Source organism: Eurosta solidaginis, chromosome 4 (assembly GCF_040869045.1).
Source record: "Eurosta solidaginis isolate ZX-2024a chromosome 4, ASM4086904v1, whole genome shotgun sequence".
Classification (NCBI taxonomy): domain Eukaryota; kingdom Metazoa; phylum Arthropoda; class Insecta; order Diptera; family Tephritidae; genus Eurosta; species Eurosta solidaginis.
Window position 1 is genome coordinate 180,897,746 of NC_090322.1, and position 21,794 is coordinate 180,919,539.

Sequence of the window (21,794 nt, forward strand, 5' to 3'; positions counted from 1 at the left end):
TTGCGATGGAACCATTTCGAAAACCGCCAACGTAATCATCATCAGGCAATTTTGTAATGTTATCAAAAGTTTCACTGGGATTCGAACCGTGAATCAATTATTATAAGCCGGTGTTAAGCTTATGAATTCTTAAATATAAGTATAAACTGAACACACCATTAAACAAACATACATATTTAAGTTAAATAATTTACTAAAATAATTAAAAAATTAACGGTGGCCGCCGTGGTGTGCTGGTAGCGTGTTCCGCCTACCATATCAAAGATCCTGGGTTCAAGGAACATCGAAAATTTAGAAAATATTTTTTTTAATTTGAAAAAAGTTTTTCTAGCGCGGAAGACCCTCCGGAGTGATTTGACAAACACCCCGAGTGTATTTCTGCCATGAAAAGGTTCTCAGTGAAAATCCATCTGCCTTGCATATGCCGTTCGGAGTCGGCATAAAACATGTACATCCCATCTCGCCAATTTTTAGGAAATATTGAAAAAGGAGCACGACCCAAATTGGAGTCTAAAATCTCTTCGGGGGTTATGGGGTCTTGCATTTATTTATATAATTAAATTAATATCTGTATAAGCAGGACCTGCTTTTTTCCTTCCCGACAGCTGCCACTGCAAGTTCTTCAGTGCAAATATTAGACAGCATACATTAGTAAAGCTAATTTCTCACCAAGACTACAAGTTTCAGTGCTGAGTGCTGAGTCCATAAAGCCTTTTTCTAAATATAACCATACGTATTGTACCAGCACCGCATCGAAGGAACCCTCCTCAAAGGTCAGCATTTGTTCGATTGACTCCACTTTACTCCGCTACTGCATGCACGCTTTGAACTTTTAAGCTCCTTTCAAGCTCTTTCTACTACCTCCCTGCTTTAAGCGCATTATGGTTATTTGTTAGACTAGCAGTATCATTGAGCTATTTACCTCCTCCAACGTCTTCGCCACTGCGCCTACGCTCTGGTAATATGCCGCTACTTTATCGTTCTCGAGGTCCCTTTCTACCTCCCCGGCTTTTAGCGCTTTGTGGATATTTGTAAGACTGACAGTACTATTAAGTTGTTGGTCCACATCCAAAACCTCTGCCCCTGCTATCCGCGCCGAGGACATTCTCCCAAGCTATGGGAACAACACATCCTTTGAATCCATTTTAAGTTGAAAGGTGTAGTAAATCAGTAGAGCCTCCTTTATCTTTAACTTTCCGGTTTTAGAGCGGCATGTCCAACCTCTTCCAGGATGGCGAAAGTGGAAGGGAGGTACTCTTTCTTGCAAGCTCATCCGCCATCTCATTACCTGGTATGCTCTTATGTCCCGGAACCCATACCAGATGCAGAGAAAACTGTTCAGCCATCACGTTAAGTGATCTGCGACAGCCTACTAAAGTTTCAGAATTAGTTGTGACAGAATCAAGGGCTTTCAGTGCTGCTTGACTGTCTGAGAAAATATAATATATATGCTTTATCATACTTAGTATGCAAATCTTAGCCTTTGGTGTCGTTAAGAACGCGCTCCGTCGCTCACCTTCATCCTCGTGCCTTCTTGCTTTTAAAGGTCTGTCGCAACTCTCTGCATCCCAATGTCGGGTTAGTGCTGGAGGTCATCAACTTAGCCCCATTATACCATCCCACTGCTTCGAAGACTGGTAGAGGTATATTTGCTTATAATTCATCTTTTTGATTATGATACTAATCAGTTCCCTTTCTACGGATCTCCAGCTTTTGTTTGACATCTGTCCATTGGTCGTACTTACTTAATTAAAAATATATTTGTGTTCCTTTATACACAAAAAAAAAACAACGCCAAACCGTCATTGAGTAAATAATGTCACATATTTTAGCACATGTATGAAAAATCACCAAAGAATTAAACAACAACAATTTAACAAATCAAGCAAACACATTTAAACTGACAAATCAACGAAATCAACTTGTTTGACTTGAGTGTGTGCAGTTGATGTGGTTCAAAAGCTGCAAAAAACAAAAAAAAAAAAACAAAAACAACAACCAACAAAACCAATTAACGAGATTTTTTCGCATCATTGCTAACTTTACTTAAAACCCGCCGCTCCTCCTCCCTCATTGCATTACAGCAATTTGTACACTTTCGTCGTTCAGACATTCATTTCATGTGGAGTAGTGGCGATTGGCGTGCAAAGTGTAACAGCCCTTTGAGAGAACACCTGTGTATCGACAACTGTTGTTGTTGTTGTTGTTATTATTATGTGCTGTTGTTTATTATGTTATTTGTTGCGCTTAGCTTAATTGTAACAAATTTTACTATTATAAGAAATGAAATTTATTGGCTTGCCGTTGAGCTGAAGCGTGAAAATTCTCATTTTTCCAAACATCTGTTCGTTTGGTTTTGCAAACTTTTTTTAATTTTTACTTGAATTACTGTCATCGGTAACATCATACGTACATAAGTAAACTTTAATTGAGCTTTTTTTTAAAGCAACATAATTTAAATAACACGTTCTGTGTGACCAACATACATATTAGAGCCGGTCAAATTTTTTTCCCATCAGGAGTATAGCAAAAATGTAATCCCGCTTAGATGATTCTAAGAAAAATTGCTGAAGACACCATAGCTCTAGGTCCGATTTCCAGTTCCCGACTTTTGCAAAATAAATATTTTGCCATATGAATGTAGGGTTTGACAAACAAATCTTCATAGCTTCTAATAGAATTATAGGAAAAATACTTTACTTATATTCCTATGATGAGCCAACACAAGATGATCCTAACATTCCAATGCATATACAAGGAACAGAAAGATATGTACAGTTATTGACATCTGTTTCCCAACGTGTTATAGACAAAAACGTGTCGGTGTTATGGCTGTTACAGCAGAAAGTCGTGAAAAAAAACCACGAATGTTGAGCAAAAAAAAAAAAAAATAATAACATAACATTACTTTTATTTTGAAAAATATTGTAACAAATTTAGTGAAATCCCGCTAATTTTACACCTTCTACTAACGTTCGTACCGCTAAACTGGTAAATAAATAACTCTAATATTCAATAATGCAAAATGGCCTTTATTGAAGTACTTCCAATAACACTGATACTTCACAACCAATAGCTTGCTTAAATCAAACTGATTCCATGATTGCTTAGCTTGCGCTCTTTTTCACTCTTCGATTTCCTCTTTCGCATACTTCTAGGCGTTTCTAGTATTTACTACTTAGTTACCAGCTATAACTAGAGATGCACGTTTATAGCTTCTCATATGCGCGTGTTTATGTGAGTGATACTTGCACAAATGATTGCCTAATTTTGTGAGCATATCATATAAGATATATGCATGTGTTTGTGCATCTCTCTCCGCTGCGTGTACGTACATATGTGTAGACATATTGATCGATTCGTTTATGTAGATACAACTGACTGCTTAGTATCGGCTTAGAGATGATTGTATCCCTTAGTGTTGCTAATATTCGTCACAATACGTTAAAATGGTCAATGCTAAGTAAAAAAGTAATTTTTTAAATAAATTACATTAAAATTATAAAAATCGTGTTTTTTTGCTTATTACTTGAAAATATAGGTTTTTTTTTTTAATTTTTTTCTACTAAAACGAATTCGAAAAGAGAAAAACTGTCTGAATGAAAGTTACTGGAAAGAAAAAAAAATTTCCATAAGAAATTTGTTAAAAATGATAATATAGTAGTTAAAAGTTCATTTTAGGTTAATTTCTTATAATTTAAGTCTAATATCTCTACTAAAATTGAAAAACACTATAGATATAAATACAGATTCTGAAATGTACGTAAAATACCTTTAAAGTAAGTCTAATATGATATTTTTCCTATAATTCTATCAGAAGCTATGAAGATTTTATGGCCAAACCGTACATTCATATGGCAAAATATTTATTTTGCAAAACTCGGGGACTCGAAATCGGACCTAGAGCTATGGTGTCTTCAGCAATTTTTCTTACAATCATCTGTAGATTACGTTTTTTCTATATTCCTGATGAAAAAAAAAATGTATCCATAGAATTTGACCCGCTCTAATACATATATTTAAAAAACAAAATTGTCAGTCCCCCCAATTGCGTTTAGTGGAACCAAGTGTTTATTGCTAGCAAAGCTAATGCAAATAAATCAAACTAAATATAGCAAACACAAATAACAAAATATAAAACATGAAAAAAAAACCAAAACATGCTGTTGTATAAAAAATGAAAAATCGCTTGAGCCAATGTGAGAAATTAAATCGATGCGGCGCTTGTTCATTTTGCCGAAATCGAGTCTAATCGATTTTGGCTGTCTGTCGCTGTCGTCATCATTACAAACCTGCTTCCAGCACATGCTTGAGTTCATATCGTGTGAGCAGTGCTCCACAATAACTCAATAACATCGAATTTCGAGCAGCAAAGACTAATAACAATTTAAAAGTTATTCTCTACTTAATTTTTTAATTTTCTTCTTCTTGCAGTGAAAAAGACACGACTCGAAGTTATTGTGGAGTGTAATCTATGATAATGGTCTTTCACCGGATATTGAGATGTTACGGAAATAAACACCATTAAGATATGTACTACACCTACCAACTCGGGAACGATCTGATACGACCACATCGCTGATTCTAGGTCGGTGCATTTTAGTCGCCTCTTAGGACAGGCATGCCTACCGCGAGAATTTTCTAAGTCTCTTAGCCCACTATCGGCTATTTTTGCGTAGGAAATGGGCCTAATTGAGTTTAAGGTTAAAAATAGAATTCTTCGGGAGTTACTATTTTCTATATATGGGAAACGGCTCTCAATTCGCTTGCAAAGAAAATAGAGTGTTCTGTAAAGAACAAACGGTTAGCTCTGGGTGTCTTTCTAGACATCGAAGCGGCTCTCCTTTTAAGCCAATGAAAGCCTCAGTTGGTTTAGGAGTTGAATTCATTAACAAACTTCGGTGCAGAGGCACGACGCTGGGGAGTACAGTATACGAAGTTCTATGAAGTCAGAAGCTAGTGGCTGCCGATTTTCTGACAATTATGGTCTGGGGTTAATTTGTGGACATCGCGATGTTTTGCAGGGCTAGCTGGTCACCGTGGCTAGTTGAGGTCAGTCTTGTGAACAGAGCTGGGATTATCTCTTTTACTTTGTGCTGCTGCGGGAAAGTCATCGGTATAAGTTGCCACTATCAGTAAAAGTGCGGCGTTCTCTATCTACATTGAAATTGGATGTCATTCGTATTGATATTGCGGGCAAGGCAGCTGTGGCGCGGTCGTTGTTCATGCTTCGTGACGTTGGCTTTTGGTTTTATCACTTTAGAACTACTAGAGCAAGACATTGGTTACCTGGCTCACAGAATGGTAGAATTGGGACATGAAAGTTGTCACGAGCTCAATGTAAGCTGCAATATTAAGTTTCCCGATCCACGAAGGTTTTGGGGAGTGTTATCGATGTTGATAGTCCTTTGTCGGATATACATAGGTACGGTACGTTCCGGTAACAAAGCACCATTAAGGAACTAGCCCGATCATCTCGGAAACGATTAACATGATCACATTAAACCATATATGCCTAGATCGGGCGGTAGTGAAAAGCCGTCAGTCAGCCAAAATTCAGTCAGCAGGGTTCACCAAGGCTCGTCTATCAATGGTGATTGGGGTTTTGACGGTTGGAGTTCCAACGAAAGTCCATGCGGTACGTATATATGCAATTGGAAACTCCTGCGGGAAAACCCTTCCCGTTGCTACGCAATAATTTTCTGAGCAATACCTCCTCTTATCTGGTATCACTACGAGTACGAATATTTATGCTTTACAAGGGAACCTCCACCGGCCGGACTGTCTTCAACTGAAGCTAATCTAATATAAGTGTGTGAATGACTCTCAACTGTCCAAAATCTCAATCCTCTAAATTTTACTATCTGTTCTAGGTAGATATCCAATATTTGGTATCCTCATCGTCTACCTAAAAGGCGGGAGTGTTAATGCGAGTTAGAGTAGGAAAGAAGGTTTCGAAATGGTATTCGAAGAGAGTAAGGTAGAAAGAAGAGGAGGAGAGGTAGGAAAAAAAGAGTGGGGGGAGAAACAGAAAAACTAATAGAGCGAATTGGAAATGGAGTAAAAGTCAGAGGAAGATGAAGAAGTAGCTGGAGAGTGCATAAAATGATAGGAGAGAGAAGAGTCCACAGAGTGGAGAGATAAGTGTTTTAATTTGTGAAAGCAAGACCATTGACAAACAGAATACTTCAAAATGAACTTTATGAGCCAGCATATTGAAGCTTGCCCATCGGAAAATGAAAGAACTACACACAACTATGATCAAAAAGTTCTAAAAATTTTGAATACAATTTTTGTTACTTGCTCTTATTCGGGAGACCTACTTTATAATGTGTAAGCTTGAATAACTTTGTAGAAACTGTTCGACTTGTTCACGCGTTAACTTAAATAGCTCGCTTGCTGCTCGCTGCGTGTCCGAACAATTCGTTGTCGTTGTCGCTGTTGACGAACACAAAACAAAAACAAAAAAGACCAACAAATTTTACTTCATTCACTGGTTGACGCAGTCATTAAATAGTAAAGCGTAATCGCAGTATAGGCGTCATTGGGTAGGTAGTAGTGGGAACTATGTACATATGTATATACCTCTGCTACTAACCATCATTGATGGCAGCCCACATTCACCTCGTTTTTTGTCCCCGCAGCCGGCATTTAACGTGAATTCGCAATACGATGTGCTTTAGTTAACGGTTATTGAGGCGATCTGTAGCTCATTCTCTGATTGACTGGCGCGCACTGCTCTGTTTGATTGCCTTCATTGCCGGTTTTTCTTAAATTTTTTCTTTGTTGCTGCCTTTTTCGCATGTGTGTCAAATCGAGTTCGTTTCTTTTGTCTTTTGATTGGCGACCCAATTTTCTTTTGGTTACAATCTCATTTACAGTTGTTTGTTTCCTTTTTCTACTTTCAATTCATAAATTTTTTTTACCATCATTCACGCTTGGCTTTGAGTTGAAAGGAAAGGTAAAAGCGCTGGTGCTCACTAATTTTTGCTATTTTTATTAGAGTACTTTTTGTGAGATTTTTTCCTATGCAGACTAACATACTCAACAATACACCTGCATGTAAATATATGTATGTACATTTATGTAAGAACAGCAGCGAATTGAAAAATAATAGCAGCAATGTTTGTCAAATTTAGCTCTTTTGTATTTTCGACATTTTAAGAAAAAACTTCTATGAATTTTGTAATTGACACTACAAAGCATGCCAAAAACCATGGTTCAATCCATGATACAAAAAAGAAGGTAGTTCCACTCAAAATTTTTTGACGTATTTGGTGATTTTTGAAGTTTCATAATGTTTTTTGTTTGCCAGAAGCGTTGCCATACCGTTACTGTTTAAGGCATGATTGTGGTTTTTCGAGATGGAAATTTCCTTTGGGATGAAAACGCAGTGGTCATCTGAGACAATAATAATATGCTTTAGCAGGATTTATGTGCATACATATCGATTGAGAATACAGTAAAACATTCAATTTTATTGAAAAATAGTGGATAACGACTCATACATTGGTGAATGACTCATATCTTTATGGCAGCTTGACTTGGGGCAGAAAAAAATACACGAAAAATCCTGTTGTTCTAGCATGGCCCTATTATCATGCTCCTACAGTGGATATTTCTCAAGGCATGTTGAGAAAAAGTGTACCTCTAAAGTCTGCACATCTATGTCAATGCTAAAAGGGCACCGGATGTGTATAGGCAGGGCTGCCTCAGCTGCAGAGCTACTGGGTAATGTTCTCCCAAAAAAATAGTTTAACAATTCCCTCCTGAAGCGCAACGCTTGAGTTATACAATAAAGAAAAAAAATACAAATTTGGACTTGTAGCCAATTTATCAAGAAATTTCGGTGTCGGTTTGAGCAAGCAATTGACAAACGTGTATGTTTTGTCAAAATGTTCTGAGCAAACGTACGAAAAATTAAGAAGGCTATATTCCCTTGCTTTGCATACTTCTATCCATGTTCCTTCCACCAAAACAATTTTAGGGAGCTCGAAAAGCTTATTAAAAACCTTCTTTTCTATGTGAAATTTCGTATTAAAATATTTCCAAGGCATGGGGTGCATTTTTTTTTATTTAAATTAACTATGAAAGTAATTTAGTCGTATTCGTTAATATGAAATCCATCAAAATTAGAAAAATTCGTAACATTTTTCAATCTGGTAGGTTGTTTTTGGTGTACTTGTCATTGTCCCCGCAAAAGTCAAGTGGCTAACGTCACACTAAATGCAACTACCTCTATTTTTTGTATCATGGTTCAATCACTAGAGGTTTGTTCTCCAATGATGATAGAGCTTTGACACTCCCAAATTGAAAAATCTGGAAGGGTTGCTTTTACAAAGTAAGGAAAACGGGGAATAATTCAATCCCCTTCAGTGAAAATTGTAGTAGAAAAGTACCTTTAGTAGTACAATAGTAGTGGTAATAAATTTGTAAATGCCAACCGGTTTTGGAGAAAATAATTCAGTTTCTACTAAATATTTCGTGAATTGATAACGAGCTATGTTGGTTTGGTCATTCTTTTAAAATTTGTTTGAAGAATGCTGTACGTTAAAATTTTATTCAAAAATTCACTATCTCAAAATTTGTTTCAAGAACTCCCTATATGAACATAAGTTCAATGCATTTTCACATAAGAGGGAGTTAAAGAAAAGCATTCTGAAATAAGACGTTCTTCAATATAACTATAATATAGGCCTTTTTTGTGACAAATCCTGAAATGAAAAATTTTTGAAAAATATTTTGAGATAGGACGATTTTGAACAGGCAGCCGACATGGGGTGATACTCTACTCAGCTGTCGCAATGAACTGACCAAAAAAAAAAATAAAAGAAAATTGCTTATTGTCTTAGAACTTTATATTCCGGCCTTAACTTTGACAGAAGAGTTAAACTTTTGTGCAGTCCTGCTACACATGGAGTATTCACCTTTTTATTTTGAAATTTCGGAAAGCTCTTTTCCGTTAAGTATTAACCAAGTGTTCCGTATAAACCGTTAATTTAGAACATTCGGAACAACTTCGTTTGATACTGGCACACGAGGTTCGAAAATATCAACTAATTATATATGTACATAATATTCCACATATAAACCGATTCCTGTTGTTGTTTTTGTTGTATCAACGATAAAAACACTCCCCGAAGGCTTTCCGGTACGCTCCGGTAACAGAGCACCATTAAGGTACTAACCCAACCATCTCGGGAACGATTTATATGACCACATTAAATCTTCAGGCCATCCCTCCCTCTCCACCCCCTAGTTCCATGAGGAACTTGGGGTCGCCAGAGCCTCGTCTGTTAATGAAACAGGATTAGTCGCGGGTAGGTGAGGTTGACAATTGGGTTGGAGGAGCTATATATTGCGCTGGCAACTCCTTGTTGCGAACATACGGAATGAAAAGTTAACATGCTCAATAAGTACCTTTCATTGTGGCATCTCCATAACTTACTAATGACATTTTTACGTGAATCGATTTACTACTCGATTTTTTGACGTTGAACGATGAATTTTGAATTGGTTTAGGTTTCGTATGTTCATAGGTTTACGAAAGTGCACGATTCCTTGGTGTCCGTACTTTTCATAAAACCTATGTTCAGCCACACTAATAGATCGTAACATAGTTAACTAATTAATCATAAAATAAAAACAAATGTTCTAAGGAATTATGCAGTTCAGTACTTATCGGGTATTAATAAACCGATTGCTTCCTATTTATACAACTAATATTTTTCGAAAAATCGGAAAGAAACAACACAGTTAACGGATTTCAGTTCGATTTGGGAGCAAAATGGCTGCAATTGTCAAAAAATTTGTCAGTCGAGCAAACCTCTTGTGTCTGAATCATGGCCAAAAACGTTTTCATAAAAACTCGAAAAAAATGTAGGAATATTTCGAACAAGTTCTCCAAATTTGAGTCAGTGGCCTAGTGAGGTTTTCTTGCGCCCGGGCCAAAATATTTTTTTGGCGCACCAATTTCTTTTCTACTGCGAAGTAATATTTTGAAGTCAGATAAATCTGTTTTATAATATTCACCCAAGTTCTTACAGTTTCTTGTCAAGTCGTTATTACCCTTGTTTAATAAACTTCCAACGTCTAAGAGAAATCCAAATCTAAAATTAAGGTCATTTAGCCGTGTAAATCGTGTAGGTATTTCTTGTTGGGGACGAACGAGAACACTTTTCATAACGCGAGAAAAATCAAATTCTGCGGAAAGACCAACATCTCTAGCTGATTCTCCGGACATTTTGCGGCGCCTTCTTACACGTTTTACTATATCAATATCCCATTTCTCACAAAGAGACTTCACTTTTTCTATTGCTTCTTCACAGAGAGTGTCTCGATTTTAGGATAGTTCAGACGCTAATGATTTAAGGTCATGATACGCTTTTCTAAAATTCATTCCCGGATCTCAGCTGCACACGATCAATCCTCCTTAAGATTTCATACCAGAAATAAACTACTGTTATGAAAATAAAATTTATTACATTTTGCAAGAATTGTAGCTTCGCTTTTGGTGTCACTGTCTTCTGCTAATTGTTCTAAGTGTTCTACTACATTCTCTAGCCCAGCGACGATAACGCTAACCGCCTGTATTGTGGTGCTCCATCGTGTTTCAGATTCACGTTTAAAAGGTTTTTAAAGCATTTTTTAATAATTCCCATCGTAACGTTGAACGTGAGAAAAATAGAAATATGCCATCAATAATTCCACAACCTGTCGCAAGTGTTCCGGATATATGCGTGCATTTTTTAGGATAAAAATTTTTTTCCAGAAATCAATATTTTCCAGAAATAGTTGTAATAAAAAAGAATTCATGAGCTTAACACCGGCATATAATAATTGAATATTTAATTATTATGTTTTTCTAAGAGAAACTGAAAAGAAAGAAATACACATTTACTGGCATATTGCTTTTTTTTTTCTTTTTTTTGATGGTACCATTTCGAAAACCGTCACGTAATCATCATCAGGCAATTTCTGAATTAAGCAAGGAAACAAATACAAGCAGGATAGCCTAGTGGTTAAGGCAACTCTAGTTTCACCGTGTGATTTGCGGTTCGAATCTCGGTGAAACCTTTGATACATTACGAAATTGCCTGATGATGATTACGTGGCGGTTTTCGAAATGGTACCATCAAAAAACAAAAAAAAAAAGCAAAATGCTGGTAAATGTTTCTTTCTTTCTTTTCAGTTTCTCTTAGAAAACCATAATAATTCAATATTCAGTTATTATAAGCCGGCGTTAAGCTCATGAATTCTTAAATAATAAGTTATAATAAAAATACAAATCATCCAGGAAGTTCTGCTTTGCGGACCATTTGGCGCCCCCTGTGAGTAGCGCGCGGGGCAAGATGCCTCCCTTGCCCTCCTCACTACACCACTGATTTGAGTATCCAATTTTATAAACCAATTAATTTTAGTACAAGTTATAGGTCTCTTAAAGCTGCATACTCAAGAAAATTCAAAGAAAAAAAAGTTTGAAATATTCGTAAAATTTGTTTAATTGACGAAATTAAGATAAAAACTGGCACTGCTAGTTTTCTGTTCGCTGTTGTTTGTCCATGTCAAATGTGCGAATATATGTATAATTTTTTTTTTTTTTAATGTGCTGTATCTCCCCCATAGTTATAATATGCAATCGGTAGCAGAGTGGGCGGTGTGCTTAAAGTCAAGTCAACTCGATTCATTCTGATCTCGTTTTAACGCTATTTTTTATAACTTTCTACCAATTCGTTGTGGTTGCGCAATTGCTATGCAGAGAAACCTCTCCTAATGGACACCTTCCTTGGTGGGCAGTTTTAATGCACCAAATTTAAGGTACAATTTTTAGAACAAATAGCTCTCAGTTAGGCGGGCACTCACTTGGCCGGACGCGGATAGCTGTATGTTATTAAATTGAATGAAAAACCTCTACTGAGCGGACTATAAGACGTGTTTTCATAACAAAGCAATCCAAAACCTCTATTGGACAGATGCGAACTCCTCGTAAGCGGACAAAGTGCTAGACGATATCGGGGGATGACAGTAAAAATCATTAAGTGGTTAAGTTTCAACCGATCTCTTAAAAAAACCTGATAGCAGAGGCACAACTGGAAAGAAAAAGCTTGAAAATCGCAATCGAAAAAACGTGTTAAAACTTCAAATTTAATTTGATGTGATTTTTGACACTTTTTCTTGTTTATTCGCTTTTTTGTCATAATTTATGCCCAAATAGGAGAACTTTATACTGATTGTAAGCATATCCCTGTTACGATTCTTACTATTTTTTATTTGCACTCTAATACATTTCTAGATGCTTTGCTATGCGATATTATCGCATATTATAGGCATACATAGTTTTTAGAGCTTCTTTAAATAGAAGGTTGTGAGTACGAAATCTATTGTGACGAATATTAGTGACACTAAGTGATACTCACATCACTAGTATGATGCTAAGTAAATGAAGCCACAACAACAATAAAGCAGGCAGTCACTTGTATCTACATAAATGAATCAATCATTATGTCTACGTACGTACACGCAGAGAGAGACGCACAAACACATGCATATATCTTATCTGAGATGCTCCCAAAAGTAGGCAATTAGCTGTGGAAGTATCACTCGCATATACACGCGCATATGAGAAGCTATAACGTGCATCTGTAGTTATGTTATAGCTGGTAATTTTATAGCTGGTAGCAAATTCTAGAAATAGAAACGCCTAGAAATATGTCAGCGAGGAAAGTATAAAAGCAGCAGCAGCTGAGGCACGACAAATCAGTTGATTTAAGCACGTTATCTGTCGAGCAGTAGAAGTGTTATTGTGAAGTACTTTAATAAAGGCCATTTTGCATTATTGAATAGTGGAGTTATTTATTCAACAGTTTAGTGATTCGAACGTTAGTAGAAGGTTGCAAATAAGAGGAATTGCACTAAATTCGTTACACTATTAAGGGTACACCTCTTTGAGCGGACAAAAGTTGGCTGATGGTAGGTGTCCGCCCAAGGGAGGTATCATTGTATATTACTTTGCTTTTGTTGCAGTTTGAAATGAAAATACAATTGACGATTGTTAGTACTGACATTGTCAATGTCAGTAGGATTCTTAAATTTTATAAAAAAAAACTAATTTAAATTAAAGATAAACAAGTAAGGAAGGCTAAGTTCGGGTGAAACCGAACATGACATACCCAGCTGTACACTTGAAATGCTGTTGTTCTTTGTTTTGTGTGCTTAATAGTGTTAAAAGGCTGCGCAATAATACATATACATATGGTTCTATTCTGAACTAATTTTCGTTTAAAAGAAGCAAGAAGATTACAGAGGCTAACACCAATGACCTCGAGCGGGTAATAATGCAGTTTTCCTTCAGATATGGGGATTTCCCTACTGTTTATTTTAAAATAAAGATATAACAGAACAATAAACATAAACACACAAATGCCATTGTACTAAAAAGCGTCATTACAAAAGGAAGGACAGGGTTACTAACGAAATTTTCCAACTTTGACTTGAAATAGTTTATTACCTGCATCTACGCACTTTTACAGAATCTTAATATATAAAAAACACGTGTCACAAAATTGAGGCCAATGGACTCTTAAACTACTGAACCGATTTTGAATTTGTTTTGCACCCCGTGTGTAGTTTGATCTAATTTGAAATATAGGATAGGTTATATCTCAGTTTATAGACGCAATATTATTTTATTGCAACTTTTTCTTTTTGTTTATACGTAATATTAAAATGTTACGTATACGCTGTGACACTCATATTTTCAGGTGGTGCGGATATACTTCCGTGTAATTGTTTGGTGTTTAATTAAACAACCTGCTTATCAATAAAAAATATTATAACGAATGATATTAAGTAAAGCACATCACCAGGCCCGCCGAGAGGGGGGGGCGGTTCTGAGGGGGCCCGCGATTTAGAGGTACTATGACATTTTTTTTTAATACAGGAGAGTCTTTAGTTCTTCCATGTGCAATTTTTAAGCCGAATTTCAAAAGCAACGAAAGTCTGGTCGATTTGGTTCAAACTTTCACACAAGTTGCGTAAACCTCACGCGGTGGTTACTACAGGTATAGGGTCTCGAGATATAGGCCAAAACGTGGGCCAGTGAATGCCTAGACAGCGTTTATACAATATGGATATCAAACGAAAGCTGTTGATGAGTGCTGTGGTACAGAGTAATATATTATTCAGAGACGGACTGGGACTGGGATTAGGACTAGGACTGGGACTGAGACTGGAATAAAATACATACCACCCTCTGGGACAGGCAATAAGGGCTGCAGAAGAATGAGAAGGAATTGAGAGAAGAGAAAAGAAAGAAGGAGAAGGAGATTGAGAAAGAGATAGAATGAGACGAAGATGGAGATAGATGATGCGAAAAAGACGGAGGGAGGAGTGAATAAAAGGATTAGGAAAAGGTGAAGAGGAGGGAGGGCAGAGTCAGACGGAAAAAGCTCATTAAAATGTATGCAGATAGGCCAAATTTAGGGCAGGACAACGTCTGCCGGATTTTCTAGTCTTTTATATAAAAGAAGGCGATTTAACCGATTTAGTTAATTTTTACTGAAAATATTTCCTGTTAAAAGGCATACATGTGCACCAAATTTTTCGTCGAGTTATGGCTCCAGAAACGTTGGGAAATGCATTGTAAGAAAGGGGCAGTGTCACGCCCATTTTTCAAGATTTGAACTTTTTCCCATTTCTTGTTATAATGGCACAAACGCCGATTGGTACAAAACTATTTTTCGCTAAGATTTAACTTATTATTTTTGCCTACGACCCTTTTTAAAGTCATTTATATAAAAGTGGGCGTGGTCCTTAACCGATTTCGTAAATTTTTCTTCAAAGTAATCCTTATAGTAAAGGCAACCTGTCTGCCGAATTTTGTTACGATAAGTTTAACGATTTTTGATTTATGATTAATGATATTTGTAAAATTGAAAAGTGAGCGGTGCCACGCCCATTTTAAACAAATTTTCAATTTTTATCAAGAGTCTCAATATCAGTCCACACGTCAACATTCTAGGTGTATTATTTACTAAATAATCAGGTTTTTTGTGTTTTCCAAAATGTAATATATATAAAAAAGTGGCCGTAGTTATCATCCTATTTCGCTCGCTTTCAATACCAATCTATTCTGGATCTAGATAAGCTCGCGTACCGAATTTGGTGTAGATATCTCAATATTTACTCAAGTTATCGTGTTAACGGACAGACGGATGGACGGACATGGCTCAATCAAATTTTTTTTCGATACTGATGATTTTGATAAAAGGAAGTCTATATCAATATCAATTCTTTTCTACCTGTACAACCAACCATTATCCAATCAAAGTTATAATACCCTGTGTACAATTACAGCTGGGTATAAAAAATATATTTGTTTCTTTTTTGTTTCTCAAAAAGCATTTGTTCAGTCTAATAATAATAAGCAAGTTGTTGTATTAAAAAATAAACAAATACACGCAAACATGTCCGTACCACCTGAAAAAACCGTGCGTATACGTAGCATTTTTGATGTACATATATTCATTATACCCGCTGTACCTGTACACAGGGTATTATAACTTTGATTGGATAATGGTTGGTTGTACAGGTAGAAAAGAATTGATATTGATATAGAATTCCTTTTATCAAAATCATCAGTATCGAAAAAAAATTTGATTAAGCCATGTCCGTCCGTCCGTCTATCTCTCCATCCGTTAACACGATAACTTTGAGCAATAACTTCATCAAATTCGGAATACGGGCTTATCTGAACCCAGCATAGATTGGTATTGAAAATGAGCGAAATCGTAGCGTGGTTTACTTTTTCGATATCGAAAATTTTGAAAAATGGAAAAAATTAGGTAATTGAAAAACAAATAAGCTAATGAAATTTGGCAGGTGGATTGGTTTTATGACGCAAAACATGAATTCCAAAAAAGTTTGGAATAAGGGCGTGTCTCACCCACATTAAGAAGAAGAAAGTTTGGAAGTTTAACAAGCCGTAAATCAATAGCCTTTAATGATATTACCTTGAAATTTGGCAGAGACACTATCCCTGCCAAATTATATAGACTGAGTGAATATAATGGAAATCGTTTAAAGACCACGCCCACTTTTCCTAAAGGTCTAACCTTAACAAAGCTTGGAACAACTCTTTGGTATTTAACTACATTTGACTGATATTCAACATCTAACTTAGACTTTCTTACTTATTTTGCGTGAAATAACTACATACAAAAATGCAAGCGAAGCTAATATAGGCGTGTTTAAAATAGGGAACATTTCGCTCTCAATAGACTGTAGACTCATGACGTTCTGACTGGACACTGCCTTCTGGCGTCACATGTCTTTTAATTAGGCTTGGTCAGTGATAGCAGATGTAGGAAGTGCTTTGTATTGCGGTTGACAACGCCTGTACAACTAAGAATATAATGTTAACCTCTAACCGTATTGAAGTACCTTACCTATTTGGTGTAAATATTACTATATTGTTGAATAGCAGGTGTGAATGCCAAATCTGAAGATTACGTTTTCATTCAACAACGGTCAATATTTATTGTACCGGTTATAGTTATAACCATATTAGTATTATGAATAAATTTGCTTATTACGAGCATTAGGGCGGGTCGATTTAAAAATCGCTCATTGCTCTGTGAAAATCGTAATCTAGGGATCAAAATAAGAAACTTTGCCGAAGAAACCATACCTCTAAAACGAACTCTGATGTCCCCCCCTTTGGGTCGAACTTTTGGGTAGGGGCAATTTCAATTCTACCTGCTGTGTCTTGTGGTGGCTTAAAAAAAACAACACAAGCAATTTTACGATCTGCAATTGTGTCACAGTGATACCTTCATTTTTTAAAACGGTTGAATAAAAAACCCACACAACTATGTTTACGACATGCAAATGCATCACAGTGATACCTTGGTTTTAAAAGGGGGTTGTAAAAACGCTAATTTCTAATAATTTTTTTTAATTTCTTTTCTATTACTAAGTTAAATAAATTTTTTCATTTACATATATTCTGACTAAATAAATCTCTAAAGAGAAAAATAAACTCCAAAAAGAAAAAAACATAGGCATTTCAAAGTGGGATTTTTCAAAATTTGCCCCTACGACCCAAGGGGGGGGGGGGGCATCAGAATTCGTTTTAGAGGTATGGTTCTTTCGACAAAGTTTCTTATTTTGATCCCTAGAATATGATTTTCACAGAGCAATGGGCGATTTTTTTGCCTCCCCACAAATCGACCCGGCCTAACGAGCATACATATCTACATAAGTTTTTTGTCATGTTTTTATTTTTATATAGTTACAAATCGACTGACATTTTCAATCTATTTGCTCTAATTGAATTTAAATTAATATTAAATGGTTGAATTAACTATATACCCTGCTGACAAAAAAAAAAAAAAATAAGCAAAAGTTTAAATGCCCTTTATCTAGGTAGTTACCTAAAGAGGTATACATATAAAATCCATATATGAGGTCACTTAGGTGGGAGAGGTGGAAGGCGTGGAAGTGATAGGGAGAATTTGCATGGGCTTAAGAGTGAAAATGGTTTTGGGAGTGGGAGAGGGAAGTAGAATGAAAAAGGAGTGTAGATAGAGAGAACAAAGGAAGGAATAAATGTGAGAAAAACTAGTCGTCTATGCGAATTCTTTTCAAATGTAGGACAAATATTGAAAAAAAAAAAAATGTTACGCATACGCAGCGGTGTCCGTCTTTCCAGGTGTTTTTATACCTTTCATGAACATGAAATGGTATATTAACTTTGGTCCGATGTTTGTAACGTTGAGAAATATATAAGATAGACTCACCATTAAGTATACCGAATTGATCAGGGCGACGAACTGAGTTGATATAGCCATGTCCGTCTGTCCGTCCGTCTGTCTGTTTGAACGCAAACAAGTCCCTCAAATTTTGAGATATCTCAATGAAATTTGGCACAAGGATGTATTTTTGTATTATATTAGACATTTGTCGGATCCGGTAGGATCGGACCACTATAACATATATCTCCCATACAACCGATCGTTCAGATAAGACGATTTTGGTAATTCCTGCCGCAATTTAGAAAGTATAAACGTGAAACTCGGTGATATATATTCAAATATATCTTAGAAGATATCCTGCAAAAATCACTTTGATCGGAGCTATATATAGTATATATCCCATACAACCGATCGTTCAGATAGAAAGATTTTTGGCCATTTCTCCCTTAATTTCCAATATAAAAATGTTAAACTTAGTTATATTTATTCTAATATATCATAGAAGATTTCATGTAAAAATCATTTCGATCGGAGCTATATATAATATATATCCCATACCGATCGTTCAGATAAGGGGATTTTTTGCCATTTTTTATTTTATATTTATCTTAAAAATCGTTTAGGTATGTACATCTTTTCACTATATATTTCTTATCTTTTACATCCGATTATTTGAAGATTACGAATGGGATAAGATTATTGTTCAGCCCCATTCATGAAAGGTATGAAGTCTTCGGCATAGCCGAAGACAGTCCCGTCCTTACTTGTTTAATTTGTCTAATTTATTTGAAAAAACGCCCTCCCACTCACTAGTTCCATGAGAAACCAGGGGTCGGTAGAGCTTCGGCTGCTAAAGAAACAGGACTCGCTACGGCTAGGTGGGGTCGAAAATTGGCTTGGAGAAGCTATAAATTGCACTGGCAACCCTTGAAAGGGTAGCGCTACATAACTTCTGGAATCATTTGAATATTTTAGTCGCCTACAGGCATAATTGCCGCGGGTATCTTCTTAACCCGCTGGGGTGATATTCATCATACGCACAATTGAACCAGAATTGTGTATTCTAATGTGATGGACAGTTTGTCGCGATACCATGAGGTCCATTATAACAGGATTACACACTAACAAAACCAATTACACACAAACGTATCAGTACCACATAAAAAGACGGTTACCGATGCGTATACGTAACATTTCATACAAATAGGCAAGTGAAGTGTTAAAAAAGGTAATTTAAAAATAACCGGTTCCTAAATGGCGATGCTTTGTAAAGCGGTTTCAGTTCTAAAAATTAAACGATCCCAAAAAATTAACCGGTTCGATGTAATAATCGATTTCCAAAATATAAACGGTTGCATGAAGATTTAATGATGAGCTGTACGAGCTATACGTAGACATCCACATAGTCCAGCGAATTAAAACGCAGCGCTGGCTAGGCAATGTTATGCGAATGAAAGATGATGCTCCGGCCAAGAAAGTGTTTCTATCGGAACCCGCCTATGGAAACAGAGGTAGAGGGCGGCCCCCACTCCGTTGGAAAGACCAGGTGGAAAACGATTTAAACTGCCATGGTGTGACCAATTGGCGCCTGTTGGCGGAGCGAAGGAGCGACTGGCGCGCCTTGTTGGACGGCCATAACCGTTTAGACGATTAAGCGCCAATTAAGTAAGTAAACGGTTGCAAGAAAATAAGTTTCAATAAAGTACCCGGTTCCAAAATAGGTCACTAGTTCCATAAAAGTAACCCTGGACCTGGTACCGATCTATTCGAAAAAATTCTATTCACTTTCCGATTTGCATGAAATTTGTAGGTAGCTCTTTGCCTAGATTAGTATTTACGATACTATCTAATGATGCCACTGCAGTAAAAATTTCCTTTACTTTTGATTTGATAGATGCCGGTTTGCTCGTAGAAACAATGAAAATTCTAAACTTTAATAAAACAGAAAGATTATGCAGATTAGGGGGCTTAGAATATACCCACGGCAGTCATGCCTGTCGTAAGAGGCGACTAACATACCAAATTGATTCAAGGGGTTGTGTAATGCAACGCTGCCAAGGTGTTGCCAGCGCAATATGTAGCTTCTCCAACCCAATTGTCAACTACACCTACCCGTAGCGGATCCTTTTTCATTGACAGCCGAGGCTCTAGCGACCCCGAACTCCTGATGGACCTAGGGGTTGGGAGACGGGATGGCTTAGAAGGTTTCATATGATCATACCAAATCGTTCCCGAGATGGTCGTGCTGGTACCTTTATGGTGCTTGTTGCCGGAACGTACCGGATCTGCATGCGGCAAAAGACCATGAACATCGATAACACTCCCCAGGGCCTTGGGGGAGTGTCCTTATCGCTACAACATTTACTTAATTGGTAACCGTTTAAACGGTTATGGCCGTCCAACAAGACGTGCCAGTCGCTCCTTCTCTCTGTCAACCGGCGCGAATTGGTCACACCAAGGGAGTTTAAATCGTTTTCCACCTGATCCTGCCAGCGGAGTGGGGGCCGCCCTCTACTTCTGCTTCCATAGGCGGATTCCGATAGAAACACATTCTGGGCCGGAGCGTCATCTTTCATTCGCATAACATGGCTTAGCCAGCGCAGCCGCTGCATTTCCATTCGCTGGACCGGGTTGATGTCTGCGTATAGATCGTACAGCTCATCGTTAAATCGTACTCGGTACTCTCCATCGCCAATGCGTATAGGTCCATAAATCTTTCGAAGAAATTTTCTCCCGAACACTTCCATAGCCGTTTCATCTGATGTTGTCATGGGCTATGCTTCTGCACCATATAGCAGGACGGGAACGATAAGTGACTTGTAGAGTATGATTTTCTTTTGCCGAGAGAGGACTTCTCAATTGCCTACCAAGTTCAAAATAGCATTTATTGGCAAGAGTAATTCTTCGCTGGATTTCAGAGCTCATGTTGTTGCTAGTGCAACAACAACAACAAAAAAATTATGCGATTAACGCATAATACATAAACATCAAAATTTATAGCGTGTACACCTTTTTCGGACAAACGCACAAATCTCTAAAATATCCATAAACGCCTACTCACACGCAAATGATTGGCACGCATAAGTCGCTTTAAATTGTTATCCCTACCATTTTCATTTAATAAACACACTCAAACTTGTTGTGGTTTTCTCAACAAAAGATCTGCCACAATTGTTGATTAATTTCATTCGTATCGGGCGTACGATGCTGTCGCTCCCAACTGTCAATTTCAATGCCATTTCTAGACAATTATGTACAATAGGTTGGGTCGATTTGTATGGACGAAAGTTAACTGATATCGCGCCATCGATTTCTCGATAGGATTTGGCCTCAAGAAAAAAAAGTTCCACTAAGCATACCCAAAAAAATAATTTTCGAGCCTGAGAAATTTAATTTTTTTACTTTTTTCGACTTTGATTTTTAAGGTTTTTTTCATGACCTACTAAAAAAATTTCATATGTGTACCCTGTCCGAACCAAAAATGTCCGCTAAAAGCGTTGGCGCTAACAGTTTTTTGCAAGAAAAAAAAGTTCCACTAAGCATACCCAAAAAAATAATTTTCGAGCCTGAGAAATTTAATTTTTTTACTTTTTTCGACTTTGATTTTTAAGGTTTTTTTCATGACCTACTAAAAAAATTTCATATGTGTACCCTGTCCGAACCAAAAATGTCCGCCAAAAGCGTTGGCGCTAACAGTTTTTTGCAAAAAAAAAAAATATTATATATATTTATATCTAAATAAAATATAAGATCGCGGGTTTGAACCGAGCTCAAGGCATAACAGCAATTATTTTATCATTATTATTGTTATGACAATTTTTTTCTTAATTGAAAAAATCTTTAAACTAGAATAGAAGAACGAAAAAATTTAGACAACTGCCAAAAGCTCGTTGTATAGATCGATTTCGGGAACTGCTAAATTCCTTCATCGGCAATGTTTAGGCGCCGCTGCTATTCAGCCATCACAGCGGTTTTTTGTTTGTATTCATTATGTCTACTTCTGTTCTGGTTCGTGCCAATTGATATTCACAGCACTGCGAC

At 36.8% G+C, this 21,794-nt stretch overlaps 1 protein-coding gene across 8 annotated transcripts in view; it reads left to right on the top strand.

Annotated features, from left to right (window-relative positions):
- The window catches only part of chas (chascon), a 231,091-nt gene that overhangs the window by 4,855 nt on the left and 204,442 nt on the right, over nt 1-21,794 (top strand). The window lies entirely within an intron of this gene.